The 17,332-nt window shown below is 31.0% G+C and overlaps 1 long non-coding RNA gene across 1 annotated transcript; it reads right to left on the bottom strand.

Annotated features, from left to right (window-relative positions):
* Window positions 1-13,143: 13,143 nt before the first annotated feature.
* Window positions 13,144-17,046, bottom strand: LOC129286631 (uncharacterized). The gene is made up of 2 exons (XR_008587494.1): window positions 16,707-17,046; window positions 13,144-13,640 (listed from the first exon to the last, which is right to left on the bottom strand). It is a non-coding gene; the product is annotated as an uncharacterized LOC129286631 (long non-coding RNA).
* Between the last annotated feature and the right edge of the window lie 286 nt (window positions 17,047-17,332).

Raw genomic sequence — 17,332 nt, 5'->3', positions numbered from 1 at the left:
TTTCCATATAAAATCTTTATACTGATATAGTCAAGAAACTCTAAGTGCTTCAAAGTTAAAATTGATGGATTTTCTTTCCAAGTTTAAATATTTGACTTGACTTGAATTCTTCCTTGGACCATTTTCAATATTTAAGAAGACTTTTATATGGTCTTAGCATTTATTACTCATCAAATCAAATTTTAAAAAGCTTATGTGAAGATATATGTCCGTTTTGGTCCTTGTGCTAGTATAGCTAAGCTTATTCTGATATATATGTCCTTTATTTCCTTGTCTCTCTCATTATTCTCATATAAACTAACTATTCCTAAATATATGTCTTTATTCCAGTGTAACCACATTATATCAGTATAGTGGTCCTTCTTTTAGAATTTAGCTCACAACCCCTCTTATTCAAGTATAAACACCTCCATTCTAGAATAAACATTTTTATATGAGTATAACGTATTGATAAATCAGTGTCTTTTATAAGGATTTATTTCGATATAAGTAAGCTATTCTGAAATAGTGAACACTATGCAAATTTGTTAAATGTTCTCAACTATACTGGTATAGCCATCTTATTTCAGTATAAGCAGTAAGGAACATACTTTGTTTTTCATGTTCATCATCGTGATCTTTGAAACTCATTCCTCAGCCATTCGTTTCACTTTTTGTGAGTTATGTTAGCTTTATAATTATCCTAGAAGCCTTTTAAACACAACTTAGGGTAGGATTAAACATGCATTGATTCTTTCATTATCCTTATTCTCATATAGCATTTGTATTACTAGAATAAACCTCACCTACCTTTTTTTTAAAACATTAAATTCAAAGAAATGTTACTTTCTTTACTTGCCAAGAGAGAGAAACTCAGTTGTAAAGCACTATGCTGTTCCCTTATTTCTAAAGAAACTTAGAGGAGAGAAGATGAAGTGTCTAATAGCTATCTACATGAGTCTAATAGATCATCTATGAAGTTCAACTATAAATAGATGTATTTATGAAAATGGTGCAATGAATGAATAACTGAGTTAGTATACGAGCATATTCATTTATTTGTTCATCAACTTTTTGGTGTAATATTCATTATAAGTAAGCTTTATCAATTGTAAATCAACTCTTAGAGAGATTATTTGATAATAGTAGTTGATTCTTACATTTACTTTGTTTATTCCTATTTTTTATACTTGAAACAAAGGACCTTAAGCTTAGAAAGCTAAAGGGTAATTAATCTTTACCTTTGTAAGGGGGAGTAATTCAAACTTAAGTATAAGTTTAGGATTATACTAAGACAACCAAGAGCCTGACTAAATCACAGTGAAGTAAGTGAAGAAAATTTTAAGTGTAACTAAGGACTGGATGTAGGATCAAGTGGTTGGAGCCAAACCAAAATAATTTATTTGAGCATACTTCTCTTCCCTACTCTTATCTATGCTTAGTGATATCGTTCCTAACTTATCTTTTTATCTTGCATTATTAGTCAATTTTTATTAAGCTCAATTCACCCCATTTTGGGCAGACTTTCATGTACTAATAAAATGAAAAACTCCTTGTAGCATACCAATAATAGGTCATATTTTTTACACACTTTTGTTAGGCATTTAGAATCACATTTCATAGTTAAAAAAAAAACCCTACAATGTGCATTTTTGTGTTAAATTAGAGTTTTAAGCCCTTAGAGGAAAAGTTATGCATATTAGGGGTATTTTGATCATTTTGTACTTTGTTGGGAATTGAAGCGAAAATATGGAATTTTATATGTGCATTGGGATTAGGTTTATTTGGATCAAAATATTTGGTCTTGAAAGATCTATTTGGACCTAGGTTTAAAAAGTCTACATTTTGAGTTGACTTGTCAATGTGGTAAGTTTGACCTAATTTGCATGCATGCATGGTCACCTTATATATCTCATGTGTATCTTTAAAGTTTAAAATGGATTTTAAAACAATATGTAAAAAGTTATTAGATTTTGAATATTTTCATATTTTAGCATGTGTAAATACCTTAGTCAAATTTCATATTGTTATCTTAGGTGGCACTTTACATGGAAGAGGCTTTTAGTTCAAGACTTGCATTTGCACATGAAGAGGCTTGGAGTGATGAGATTCAGACCTGATGTAGGACTTTTGGATATGAATTCCTAAGCCAAAAGAGAATCACATAATGTTTACCATACACTTGCATGTAATAGATCAAAGTTGACATCAACTTGGCTTGCCTTGTATAAGATAGTCACAAATTCAGTTAGAAGGTTAAAGAGGGTGTGGATTCGTATGCTTGCAAGGGAACACAAGAGCTTATAATGTTCATGCACATATGAGATTAGAAGAATTAGCAAGAGCAACATTGAAATTGTCACCCTAATCATAACTAATTAACTTACAACCTATTCTACCCTTTTCCTTACCTTTCCTAATCATCTGTAATTAGTTTTGTAGAAACTTGCTAACTAAGTCATCCTTGGCATTTTTGGCTAGCCATTCATTTAGGAAGGTCTTTGGTTCATTTTCAGATATTACATTCCATTTGCTTAGTTTCACCTCTTCTAAGTTAATCCAAATTCTTTTATTTCTTTCTCTACATTTTTGCTTTCCCTCCTTCATATCTCTCATTCTATTCGGCCAAATAATACCAAAATTACATCTATCCCTTCCTCTCATCTTCCTCTTCAAAACCTAGAGTTCTTACAAGGATTAAGCAAGGTGATCTTGGTGCGATTTCTATGAGAGATTCGGCCAAGATCATGGAGCTTCACCTTGGTATTCATTTAGAGATGCAAGGCTAAGTTCTTGAAAGAACTATTTGTGGAGGAAGTTGCCTTGAGTTTGTATTGCTTTCTAGCTAGTTTTAAGTTTCCCTCTCTACCTTTCTTTCTTTAGAATTAGAAATTTGTATGACACTTTGATATTGAGATTTCAATTGATGATGTATGTGATTGAGTGATAGTTGTTGCAACTTGATGATGTTTTGTTGAACATATTCATCTCGGCCTCATCTAGTTCTTCCATGATCTTGGTTTAGCTTGATGAGAATAATATGTCTTCTTGCTTGTCATAATCCCAACTTGAATGGATGTGAATATCTCTTGTTTCATAATTTTGAGCATGTGGATTCCATTAGAATTTGTTTGACCGAATTGACTCTTGCTTGTAACACCTTGGTTGTGCTTCTTACTAGCTAGGCCGTGGCTCATTCTAGTTCATGATCTTGACTTAGAGTTAGTTAAGGTGTTAGTTAAGTCTTAGTTAATATAATAAGTGACAAAAATCAAAGTAATAGAGAGGAAATCAAATTAGCTAGGTTGTAGTCTCACAAGGATAGGTGACCTAATTCACATAAGAGTTCCTACTTTTTAATAGATTTACACTCACCAACTTCATTCATTCCAGTAATTAGGTTTGTTTGCTTACTTAGTTTTAAGTTCAAAATTATCCTAAACACTCCTTAACTTGTAGCAGATCTCAATCAATTTTGTCCAACTAAGCCTCCTCATAGAGATCGACCTAAGTTCACACTATTACTATTTTGCTAGGGTAGTGACAATCCTAGTCAACCAACAACCGGGCTTACCTTAAAATATACAAGTTTATATCCATAATAAATTACTGCTTTAGGCGTATTTTCCATGTAATTACATAATTTTCACAACACATTTACAAAACTTACATGGGTTGGGCATGGATATTACACACACACACACACACAATACAAGTATTCTTGATTCTATTGCTCTAGAGGATACAACAAGCTAGTAAGAACACTACATTTGGTAGATTGGGTTAGGTCCTCCAGAAATTTTATTCCAACGGAAAATCAACCTCCCCCAATGTTTAGGACACACTTGGATAGTAGAGATTCACTAATTAAACAATAGCTCAGAGTGGCTGCAAAAAGATATCCTTGCATTGCATCCTGATTAAGAACAAGAAATGAACTACAATAGCTGCTCCTCGTATGCCAAAATTCATTGTAGTGGTAAAAAGTAAAGAAATTAAAGCTTATTATAGTCGAGGAAAAATATATTGTGGGCAAAGAAATTCACTTCTCTTTATTCTAATGTTTTTGTTAAACATGGAAGATGGAACACAAAAAATACAAAAAAAAAAAAAAGAGACTAGCATGCAATGAGCATTCACTCCAGTAAAAACTTGCAAATACATATGAACAATCAGTTCAATGACCTCCCTTGAATCTCAATTACCCAATCAGTTAACTTCCCTTGCCATAATCCCACCATTATATCTCTTAATACACAAACAAAAGTAGTTGGAAGAAGATGCAAAGAGAGAAAAATTGGGTTCAGTGGAACAAGAGTTTCCAAATAACGGACAATAGTAATTGGGCAATAGAAATTATTTACATCAAAGTCTCTTGGGACTTCAAAGTTATTTCTCCATTTCATGAAACCTTTGTATAATTAGAGCCCTCTATGGGACTCACTAATGATTTTTCCTAATTTAATTGTCTACTCTCTATTACTCACTCACCCACTCACTCTCACAAACTTAAATAATTTTCAATACTAAGCATGATCATATTTAAATAAATAATTTTAAAATATCATATTAAAATTTAAAATCAAAAAACATAAATTATATTGACTAATTTATCTCTTATTATGTTAAATTCTTAATTTATTAAATCTTTGTACATACATGTTTTAAATGTTTTTAGCCAACATATTTATTTAAATTAAAAAAATAATAAATAGTAAGTTCACATAACTAAAAAAATTTAATGTTTTGGTGGATGAAAATCAAAACATAAAAGTAAAAAGTTAAAATATACATTTAATCCGTTAACTTTATACAATATTTTATTTTGATCTTTTAATTTTATAAAGTGTCCTTTTAATCTCAACATTGTTAGTTTCATTCACAAAAAAAAAAAAAAGTCATTCATTTAGCTTTTAAATATTAACAAAACATTATCAAATGTTGACATATTAAGTTTAATTTTTTTTAAAATAACAATGATTGACCCAAAAAATAATTATTTAAAGCTAATAGTGTTAGGGTTAGAGTATTAAAAATATGTTTTATAAAATTAAAGGACCAGAAGCACACCTTAGTCAAAGTAAAAAAAAAAAAAAAAGAATACCTATGTTAAAATATTAAAAATTGTAATTGACATATTATAGAGAGAATGTCAATATATTTATTCTAAAATTTAATTTTCAATGATCTATATTTATTACATGAATAATGTCTCATTTTTAAATTTCCCTGTAGACAAAAACCCGTCTAGTTAAAGAAAATCAACCTTTGGCAAAGATAATCATCCAATTTTTTAGTTTGCGATGCAAATTTAGTTTGAATATAATTAATGGAGAATTTCAATGAGATCCCTCAGAATGAATTTAATAGCATGTAGGGCTCAAAACATTCTAAAACTCTTCTGCGGGCGCTTGGCAATTAATTTTTTTTTTTCTAATTATGAAAATACACTTGATTTTTATTAAAAAAAGACTAAAATATATATAACCCTCTAAATATTAGATTAGAGATATATAACCTCCTTGATATTTAGAATTCGACCATAAACCCCCTTAACATTTTATTTTTAAACATAAAACTACCTTTTGTTAATAACTCCGCTAAATCATTAACCAAAAAAAAAAAAAAGATTCATTAGACTTCAATTAATATGGGGCAGCTGACATGGCTTCCATTTTATTTAAATTATTTTCTTTAAGACCAAGAACGCATATCATTGCATAAAATATGGAGAGAATGATAGAGAGATCCTAACAAAATCAATTAATTTAAGTTAAGCCTCAAGTGTCAAATTTTAAAAATTTGCAACTCTGTTGTCATGAATTTACAACTTGTATTCCAAAATTTAATAGGTAAAATAATTTTTTTTTATTCTTCAACATGTTTTAATTTAAAAAACAAGTTACAAATTCATCACAACGTAGTTGTAAAATAGAGAGATGTGTTGCTCTTCGCAAGTGTATGAGTTATAGCAAGTAATATAATGACAAGAAAGTATCATTTCCTTGAGGATTTATTTAAAAATAATAATCAAACAAAAGACTAAGTGAGTTCAACCAAGTTGAGCCAAAACATGATTAGGTGAAGATGATTTGCAAAGTAAATTGACGCTATAAAATAAAGAAAAGTAATTAATTCACACACTTCAAACACAAATAGGGACCTAAGATTATTTATCCCCCTTGCATTTCAGAACACTAAATTACCTCCTCTTATAAATGCTTTTAATGAAAATAAGTACTAACTTCGGCTTCTAAAAATACTTTGATAAGCTCTCTTAAGTCATGAACAAGTGTTTAGTTAAATCAGTTACTTAATCTCTTGTTACAATTAATAAAACTCCATTTTAAACATTAAACCTAATGTGGCTATGCAATACTAACAAGTATATCTCTATCTTACTAGCAAAACTATTGATTCAACATGCAAATATCAAGTTCTTACACTATTTTACTCAAGTTTTACATTTAACCTAGCCTTCTCAAGCATCAATCAAGTGAACTCAACATCTAAATGGTGGCCATTCACTTAGAAGCATTAAGAAAGAGTAAAATAAACACATATATCATTAATCACAAAAAAGAGGCGAAACTTAGTGTTAATCCATACAAAGGTTTCAAATAATCCTAGGACAAAAAGTTTAGCTACTCATTAAGCTTCCACAAATCACAAATACACAAAATATTTGAACCCATTTCAAATTACAAAAGAGGAAAGGGAAAGGAATAAAAAACCTGAAGAAAATGAGCTCCAAATATTTTTAAAATTTTAATTTCTTGATCCCAACTCTTCCAATGCCCAAATCCTAACACAACAAAACTCTAAATGTGTTTAAAAATGAGAAGAATGTGTTTTGGGTCAAGTTCACAGCATATATGCATCATACCCAACCATTTTAAGATAAATAAAATGGAGTGTTTTGCTAACAGTAGCAAAAGTCACAACTTTGATTGTTTTATACTATTTTTACAGCTAACAAAAATTAAGCACTTTGTACTTAATTTCTTCATCTAAAACTTTCAAAAACATCAACAAAATTTCAGAAATACTTCTAATCAAGTTTTAAACCAAAATAACATGAAATTAGCTTAAAAGTATTAAATCAAAGCCAATAATGCAAACCCAAAACAAAATACACATTTTTCTAATTTGTGCAATCAAAATATGTACAATTGAACCAAAATGAAATAGAATCTAAAGAAAATGTGATGAAATGACATGAAATTCTAAAGGTTAACAAGATGAACTTGTAAATATTTGGAGTTCAGTGCTTGAGACCTAACTTGAAATTAATTCTTTTGGGACCTCTTTGTAATTCTCCCTAAAATATGCGATAGCTGACGATCTTCCGGGCGCATAGGGACTTGAAGCCATATTCTATATTTTTTAAAAACATAATATCATAGAAAAAGTTTTAAAAAAAAAAGCAATTATCAATTTTTCAACTTGCAATTATCAATACACACACATGTACCTTAAAAAGCATATTAAATATATAAGATAAGCTATCACACACCACACACACACACACACGCTCACACACACACACGCTTAGCGCGCGCGCGCGCGTGTGTGTGAGATAAGCACATGATCTCCTCAAAATCTTCAAAGATTAAAAAGTAATATGAGGGAATGCAAGGGAATTATCTAAGGCAACAATTGGCATGATAAAAGATTTTTGATGGAATCAAAATTTGAATTGAAATAAGAATTAGAATTAGAATTAGAATTAGAATTGAATTTTATAAATATGTTTGATATAAAGATGAAGTCTTGATATAATTTTAATGAATATATGTATGGAAAAAAGGAAGAAACAAAAATGTCCCTATCAATAAAAAGACTACCAAAAAGGTCATTCAAACCAAACCCTTGTTTTTGTTCTTGTCCAGGTGATACTGGGGAGAAAGCTTGTGGAAAGCCTTTTGAATTTCCCATTGACTTGCATTTTTATCGACCCCAAGGACCTTGTAAGGATTTATAATTTTCGCTTCCAAGCGTTTTTACCATGTCGCTCACAAAGTTGTAGATCCAGCTAAGTTGAAGATACCATCATCAATATTGACGATCATCTCTCTGCTGCAGGTGGGTCTGTTCGCGGAGGTCATGGAGAAGGAAGAAGCAGCGAAGGATTATCATTGTTGTTCTTGATGATCACCTCCATTTCAGCGGATAGTTAGAGCAAGGAGACGATATCAAGACATGCTTGAAAGGCACTCCTAGCGATACCACCAGACCAACCACCATGAAAGAGGTCCAAGATAGAGCCAAGCTTCTAGTTGTCGAGATTAGGCAACTGACAGTGACGAGTGGGTAGCAAATGACGGCAAAGTGGAAACCTGCGGTGGAGAGAGGTTTAGGGCAATGTTGAGAATTCCCTAGAATTAAGCAAATTCCATCATGAGAGTGATGGAATTGGATTCAAGGCATTTTGGTTGAATTTAGATTCTTAGGAATTTGAATTGATATATACCAAACAACACAACTTCATCATTTCAATTCCAATTTCAATTCTAATTTTCATTTTGGGTAATTTTGGGCTACCAAACATAGCCTAAGCAATTTTCAATGGATATATATTATCCAATTGAAATGATCTTGACCAAATTCCTGTGAAAAAGAAAATCACTGTGAAAAATAAAAGAGGCGGCGTCCATTGTCTGTTAACAAATCTAAGCTTCATGACTACGGTTGCCATCATTACAGACATTGAGATAGGTGGTGGAGGGAGATGATGAGATGGCTTGGCTTAATTTGATCTTCAAGACTACAATTTAGCCTAAACATCAACGATGGAGAAATTGTGCCTCCAAGTCTACTTGCGCCAAAGAAAAGAGTACGGATAGAATTGTGCATTTCTTGTTTGGTGAAATGTCATTTTACTCTCTAAATCATTGAAGCCATGTCAGATGCCACATATTAAGTGAAGTCTAATGAATCATTTTTGTGTTATAATGATTTAACGGAGTTATTAACAAAAGATAGTTTTATGTTCAAAAATAAAAAGTGAAGGAAGTCTATGGTTAAGTTCTAAATGTCAAGAAGGTTATATGCAACTGACTTAATATTCAAGGAGATTATATATTTTAGTACAAAAAAAAAACCCCACTGTTATCGTTGCCACAGCTCGGACCTCTGACATCAAGTGTCGAACCTTTGGCACCAACAAGTGGTCAACAATGGGTCGACTCAAGAAAGGAGCCAAGGGAAGATTTAATCCCTTGTCCTCTTGAGTGTCGAAAGGAAAAGTTGCCACTAAACCACTAAACACTTTTAATTATATATAGTAAAATGTAATATATATTATAACTTGTTTTCAAGCATTTATACTATTTGTTATTTATCATAGACATGTTATTCATATACAAACAATTACTTGTATATATTAAAATATGACTTATTCACACATAAAAAGAATGATCAATTTTTTAAAACTAACCTTTTTCAAAATTTCTAACAACTTGTTGTTTCAATATTAATATTTTATCAATATTATACTAAATATAAAATATATATGTTATGAATTTATTTTTCAAGTATGACTAAGTCATGTTCATAAATGTATAAGTAATTGTTTGGACATGAACAGCAATGCATCTATAAATAATTAAAATTGATGAATTTATTTAGTATAGTATTGATAAAAATGTCAATTTTGAACCAACAAGTTGTTAAAAAATTGAAAAAAGCTAGGTTTAAAAATTGATTTTTTTTTTATGTACGAATATATAATATTCATATATGTACAAGCGATTGTTGAAATATGAACAATAATGCGTCTATGAATAACAAAGTCGATAAAAATACTTGAAAAATAAATTTATAATATATATAATTTTTTTAGTATAATATTGATAAAATGTCAATTTTGAAACATCAAGTTGTTAAAAAAATTGAAAATGTTAGGTTTAAAAAATTGACAATTTTTAATAGATATAAGTAATTGTTTAAATATAAACAAATATTATTATAATAAACAACAAAATATATAAATGCTTGAAAACTAGTTATAATATATTTATATTTTGCTGCACATTACTAAAAGTGTTTAGTGGTTCAGTGACAACTCTCCCTCTCTGTTTTTTTTTTTTTTTCACACCCAAGGGTCAGATCAAATCACCCATTAGCCCTTTTGTTGAGTTGACCTACTATTGCTGATGATCGGTGATGAAGAACTAGCCTCTAGCTCAACAACGCGATGGCGGCAACTTCGGAGCTCCGGCAATAGTAATGTTTTGTTTTTTAATAAAAAAATCAAAGGTATTTTTGTAATTGGACTAAAAAAAATTAATTATTATTGAGATATTTGGACGTATAGAAGGGTTTCAGAATGTTTTAGGCCTGCATCCTATTAATTTCATTCTGAGGGCCCTCATTGAGATTCTTCCTATAATTAAATGAATTGAAACTTGAAAGTGTGATTTGAAAGTGAGATGAAATTGATTGATATCTGGAGCACTAGTTGGACATAGCCATTGGAGCCATGGGATATTGAAAGAAAGACAAAATTAATATTTTACTCCATTCCATTCATTGGAGCCATGGAAATTGGCAGGTGGGGATGCAATATTTCCATTTTATATAATTTTATTTATTTGTTTTATCTTATTGATTTTTATTATTTTTATTAAAATGTCTTTTATTATTGTAATTTAAATTTTCTGCATTTTAATTAATTTATTCATTTAGATAATATTACTTTAAGGGTAAAAAAGCAAATCAGATGTTAAATTATAGGTCTAGGATTTGATATCCTAAATTTATTTATCATGTAATATTTCCTCTTAACTTTTAAAAACAATACAATATAATTTTACCAATAATAAAAAATAACTTTAAATGTTAATGATTAAAAAAATAATAGAAAAAACTTTAAAAATTACATAAAAGACCCAAAAATATTATAATAACGGATTAAAAATTATACATAAGAACCCAAAAAATATAGAAAATGATGAAGAAAATTTCATTAGCCCTTCTTCATAATTTTTGATATTATTTTTCTGTCATTTTTTGATTAATTAATGTCAAAATTAACTTTTGTTAAAAATAATGACTAAATTACATCGTTTTTAAAAATTGAAGGAAAATAATGTACAAAAAATAAGTTTGCAATCTCAAACATTCACAAGCAAAATATTCATAAAAAAATATCTTTCAAATGAATTTTCAGACCAAATTAATACGTTTCACTTGGATCCCCCCCCCCTCCGGGCCGAAAAAAAAACTCTGAAATGAAAAGGGAAAAAAAGAAAAAAGCATACTTCGGGTGACAATACGTCAAAAATTGAATTTTTCGAGTAATAGCTTTTATTTTTGCCACATTTCGGGCAATACGTTTCTGTTCTTTGCCAGTCATTTCGAGAAGCATATTCAAACCGAGGTATATATATTTATTCGGAAGAACGTGAACTTTCTCACCAAGGCAAATTTTACCCGCATAGAAGCGACAAATATTTTGCAGCCAAAACTCATCAGTAAAATAGTTAGTGTCCATTATTTATAATATCAAATGCAAATAATTCAGCTGTTGACTTCTAATATTTTTTTTCAGCGACTATGTAGCTTGTATTCTGTTTTTTTTTTTTTTTGGGGGGGGGGGGGTTGTGGTGGGGCGGCAAATATGTAGCTTGTATTCTAGAGGTGGATGTGGTTCTAATTTGTAGATGTGAGGTAGCTTGTATTCCAATTTCATTATTAAGACAACATTATATTTTCGACGTAATATAAATTGGATACAGAATTTGAGAATTGATCATGATCATTCCTAGAAGACAAACACGCGTTTCGCTTTCAAATCTGGTCAAGAATCAAGAAATCAGAAAATAATATTAAAACATGTAACGATGAACTCACCTCACCATAATATAATGGGTTCACCATTTTCCCTCCTAAACTATTTTAGGAGTGCTAAGCATCTTATATTGAAATTTTAAGTGGGGCAATATTCTCCTAACAATTTTTTCAGGAGCATAATCCTTTCACCTGTGACCCATCATCTTCTCTGATATTTACTAATGTGAAATAATTGTAAAGCCCATATATAGTGACAGCAAGCTATTTCAACCTATTTTGCTGTTGTTTCACTACTAAAATCAGGCTTAGTTCCACCACAAGTGCCACTTCCAACTTTTTTGGCCCAAATGTTGGAATGCCTATCACTATGTACAGTCTCACAACTATTCCACATTAACAAATAACAAAAAATGGCATGTCTCTAACAAAATGTCATTTTGCTCTTGAAAAATATTTATGAGAATATTGCTCCACCTTCAATACAGGGTACTCAACGCTTTTAAAAAAAAAAAAAATTGGGAGGAGGGGGGATAAATAATCTTTAACCCTAAAATAATTAACCAGTAAATGAGCAAAGCTGAATATGAAATGTGTAATTCAAAGCTTAATTTAGTAACTTGGTCTAACCATATTATAATATGAGATGTGTAATTCAACTTTGACGACTTAATCCCAGGTATATCATGCTAAAAAATGAACAGCATAAGGATTGAGTCTAAAACACAGGCACATATCAGAAAATTCGATTTTTATATGGGTAACCAAAACGGTATCTTTTCTTTTTTTCACGAGAGCTATGGGATTTAGAATAATCAAAAGGCTCTACCTGATAAATCTTTTGCTCGTGCTTTCCAATTTCCGTTTGGGTTTGAGCTCTGCAATGGACACTATCAACTCAGGTCATTCATCAGAGACCATGAAACTGAGCTCCAATAGCAGCAGACTTCAAGCTTGGATTCTTCAGCCCTCAAAATCCCAAAAACCGCTATGTAGGAATCTGGTATCTTTCTGAATCTAACATTATCTGGGTTGCTAACAAAAACCAGCCGCTATTTGATGCTTTTGGTGGTTGTCACAATCTCTAAGGATGGGAAACTGTGATTTTGGACCAACAGAATATGAGTATTTGGTCCACAAATAGCTCAAACATTGCAACTAATTCGACTGCAAAACTTTTAAAACACTGGGAATCTAGTCCTCTCTGATGATAAACAGGAGAAACTATTTGGGAGAGTTTCCGACATCCTTCTAATGTTTTTTTACCAAAGATGAGGCTCAGTATCAACAAAATAACAGAGAGAAGGTGAATATTACATCATGGAAAGTTGTTTCATACTTTCACATGTGTATATTTTCAGGCATGGAAGCTATGGAATGAGGATAACTTTGTGTCCTTCATAGATTCAGAAATATATTATCAGGTTCTGATTATGAGGATATTTGCGATGTATACACATAGGACTACTTTGGTGCAAGAATTAGTGAAAGAGCGGCCAACTATGGCCAATGTAGTGTCTATGCTTAGTAGTGAGACTGCCAATCTTCCTATTCCAAGGCAACCTGCATATATATTAAACGAGACAGGGTTCAATTTTGACTCCGCTTCAGAAGCACAGGGTTCACACTCTGCTAACTTTGTCAGCATTACTGGCATAACTGGGAGATAGTATTGCACATATAATTGGAAATGATTGTTAACTTCTCTAGGATTTAGTTACCTTTCATGGATGATTATTCACTAGTTACAATGTTTCTTGACTCCAATAATTCTTCCAATCAAGTTGTGGGTTTACCTAGTGTTGATCGTTTTTACATTTTATGATGCCATGAAACTGTTCTGATCAATTCACCTGAATATACAAGTCCTGCAATGTCAAGGTTTGCTTGTCAAGATTAATATGTGCCAAGAAAAAAGGAAAGTTGCATACTGACGTGTTCCAGAGGCAGCATTTTTTTTTATTTTTTTGGCATAGAAGTTGTCTAAGGAAGATTAGGAATATTATACAACAAAACCCAAAACATGCATCTGACAATGAATAAAGAAGGAACTATGATTACTTACAAGTTATAACTTGTTTATAAAATGGAAGTTTTTGAAAATGGATGTCATATCAATTGGCCTATCATAAGACAAATCAATATTATGGAATAAAGACATATAAATATACAACCGTTTCAAAAGTTGTTCTAGATACGGGAAAAAAAAAACGGTTAATTAGCACAGCATGTTTGAGCATGCTCTTGGAAATGAAGAAGTGCTCCCAGGAAAGTGTGTTTTTTTTCTCTTAAGAATAAGAAAGTGCTTTTTTAGTTAAACTACGTGCTTTAACCTTTCTTTTCTTCAGAGAAGCCAAAAGTAAGATATTTGTAAGTGATACTAATCGAAGTTTATTGTTTTAATAAAAAATAAAAAAGAATTTTAGAGAAAGAATGCCCATGCTATCACAAACAAATATAAACTAAAGATAGAATGACATTTAAGGCCCACCCAAATCATACAATGAGATTACAGTCCATTAAAATGAGCTAACGACATTGCAGTCCCAAGAGACTCAAGTGAAATTAAAAATTTAAGTGATTTTACCAGAATATCCTCAATTTCTTTGAAAAACAGAAACAAAATTCTTCCTCCCTCCACAATGATCGCCAGAGCCATCACTGGCAACCAATTAAGCACTGCAGCAGTGGCGGACAACCAGACATAGGTGAATGACAACATGGCTTAGATGAATTATTAGAAAAGGTGGCCAAGATAGGTCTTGAACCCAAAATCTCTTGGTTTTCAAGATGAGTCTTGGCCACCCTTTCAACATTAACCCACCAAGTCTAGTTGTCATCTACCTATGCCAAAGTTTCCGTTGTCTTCATTGGCCATCGGTCATCCAATAGTGGCTTCAATGCCGACAACACAGTTTCAGCAACTCAACAGGAACATGATATTGCTCAGTGAAAAACAAGATAATATTGACAGATAAGAGAAGACTTTTATTATGGCAAAAGTGCACCTTTGTTCCTTTCACTTCACATGAGATTTCATTTGATCATTTAATTTATAAAAATGCATTTTTAATCCTTCAACTTTAACACTATTAGTTTCATTACCAAAAAATGCTAACATTGAACTTTAATATATTAACAAAACATTTTCAAATATTGACATATTAAGTTTAATTTTTAAAACTAATGTATATATTTAGTCCTTAACTTAACACAATGTTTCATTATTCCCTTAATTTTATAAAGTGTCTTTAGTCCTTTAACCCTAACACTTTAGTTTCATCTGTACAAATTTTTACATTGAATTTCAAGCGTTGACAAAACATTTCTCAATTGTTGACATATTAAGTTTAATTTTTTTTCAAAATAACAATGATTGAGACAAAAATAATTATTTGAAACTAACGATATTAGGGTTAAAGGACATTCTTTACAAATTAAACACCAAATTAAAACCTTGTATAACAGTGAAAGAACTAAAAAATATACTTCAGCCATTTTTAAAAATAACAAAGATTGGAACAAAAAAACAAAATCATTTGAGACTAACATTGTAGCATTAATAGATTGAAAAGATATTTTATAAAAGTAAGGAACCAAACCGAACTTCATACAAAGTTAAAAAAGATTAAAAGTATACTTTTGCCCTTTGATTATTTCATCTTGAACTGATTTGGACAACTATCACAGGCTGATGCATAGTTAACACACTTTTGATTAATTTTTAATTAATTAATTACTAATGATGTTTGTTTTGAATTTTTGAATTTAAAATGCAAATAAGTTGTTAGTTTTCTTTTATTTTAAAAATTTTAGATTATTAACTATCACAGGCTGATGCATAGTTAACACACTTTGATTATTTTTAATTAATTAATTACTAATGATGTTTGTTTTGAATTTTTGAATTTAAAATGCAAATAAGTTGTTAGTTTTCTTTTATTTTAAAAATTTTAGATTATTGAGAGTTAAAAATTGAGCTTAGCTTATTAATCAACATTAAATATTCATAGGAAATTTTTCAAAGAGAATATGGATAGGGTACAGAAAAACATCAGAGAGAGTGAAAACACATAAAAACAAAAATCTTCTTCTCTGATAAATAAATATAAAAAAATTCCCTAGTAAACTATATTGCAATCATGCGGGATAAGGAAATTCAAGAACATCATACCTCTGCCAAGGTATGTATAAAAATTCAATCATTTACACGTTGTTTTAAAGACTAGGATGTTTAATAAAACGTCATACTAACATAAATTGCTTGAAGAAATGAGATGATTCAAAAGTTCTTGTACAATATTATGGGGGGGGGGGGGTAAAATGGCTCAGCTGTTTTAGAAGTCTTTGGTATGCATTATCAATAGCCAGCAAGCGAGCAACAGAACCGTAGGCTAATTGGTATGCTCTGTGATAGATTATCAGCATCCTTATTTCATTGAGGTGACTGAACCAGAGGACTTTAGAAATCCAGGTCACGAACATAACAAGATGTAAAGGAGCGATTGCACTTTACACTGAGATCAGCCATGAATACAGCTAGATTAAGGAAGTAACATGCGACTTTGAAAGCTCATCGGTGAAATATTTTGAATATGAAGAAATTATATTCATGTTTTCGGTCCACATTGATTGTTATAATGTACTTCAAGAAGCCTTATTATTTAAAAGATGGTGGCCGGCTGCACATGCTGTTACGTTTATCAGCCAATTCTTTAGTTGCCATACTTAACGGCAGATTGGTAGTAGTCTCTATTAATAAACATTACCATTTTTTAGAATATTTTAATATGCATTTAAACATGAGTCAGAGTTCTAGCCATAGACTCAATAGCTGCTAAACTGTGTAAAATCACTAACATAAAGAAGTATGTATGCATTACTCAATCAGAGACAGACTATGACATTCCACAAGCCAAGGGAAGAGACAATACCTATTGGCGGTGCTCTTGGGTTTAAAATCTCTATTCACGAGGACGATAAGCATCAGTGGCCCATCAATGTTAGCATTCTTGGTGCCTCTCTTGGTTCCCTCATGGTTAGGTTAGGCAGCGATGGCAATCTCAGAGTGCTTCGTGCTGAATTTGATTGCCGGAGAGAAAATACTTTGAAGATTTCGCCAACGCCGTTCATCGGATGAATCGCCACCTTGCTGAACAACATTTTCATAAAGGGATGTTCCCTTGCCGTCGGACAGGGCAGCTGATGGAAGCCCATTAAGGCTTCTCTCGTGGCTCCTTCACGGCGAGAGTTCGGCATTTATTTTTGTTTTTGTTTTTTTTTTTTTTGGGGGTAGCCGCCGAGTAAACATTTTTTCCTTTGCTTTTTCGCGAGACACTTGTTCTGATAAGAATAACCATTTTTTAAATTATTTTTTAAAAGAGTAAAAAGTTTTTTCCATTAATAATTCGCTAATTTTAACATTTTTCACTGATGTGATGAGTTTTTGGGTACTAATTTATCTTAAACTCTTTCTTTGAGAAGTGTTAGAACACCCTGAAGTTTTTTTCCTTTTGAGAAGTGTTGAATATCTTATATTAATTAATAAGTATAACATTTT

Source organism: Prosopis cineraria, unplaced genomic scaffold (genome assembly GCF_029017545.1).
Source record: "Prosopis cineraria cultivar Desert tree isolate PC_DT_omini unplaced genomic scaffold, ASM2901754v1 PC11, whole genome shotgun sequence".
NCBI classification, from domain to species: Eukaryota; Viridiplantae; Streptophyta; class Magnoliopsida; order Fabales; family Fabaceae; genus Prosopis; species Prosopis cineraria.
Note: the sequence above shows the minus strand (reverse complement) of the source record. Positions and strands in the feature narration are given on the sequence as shown.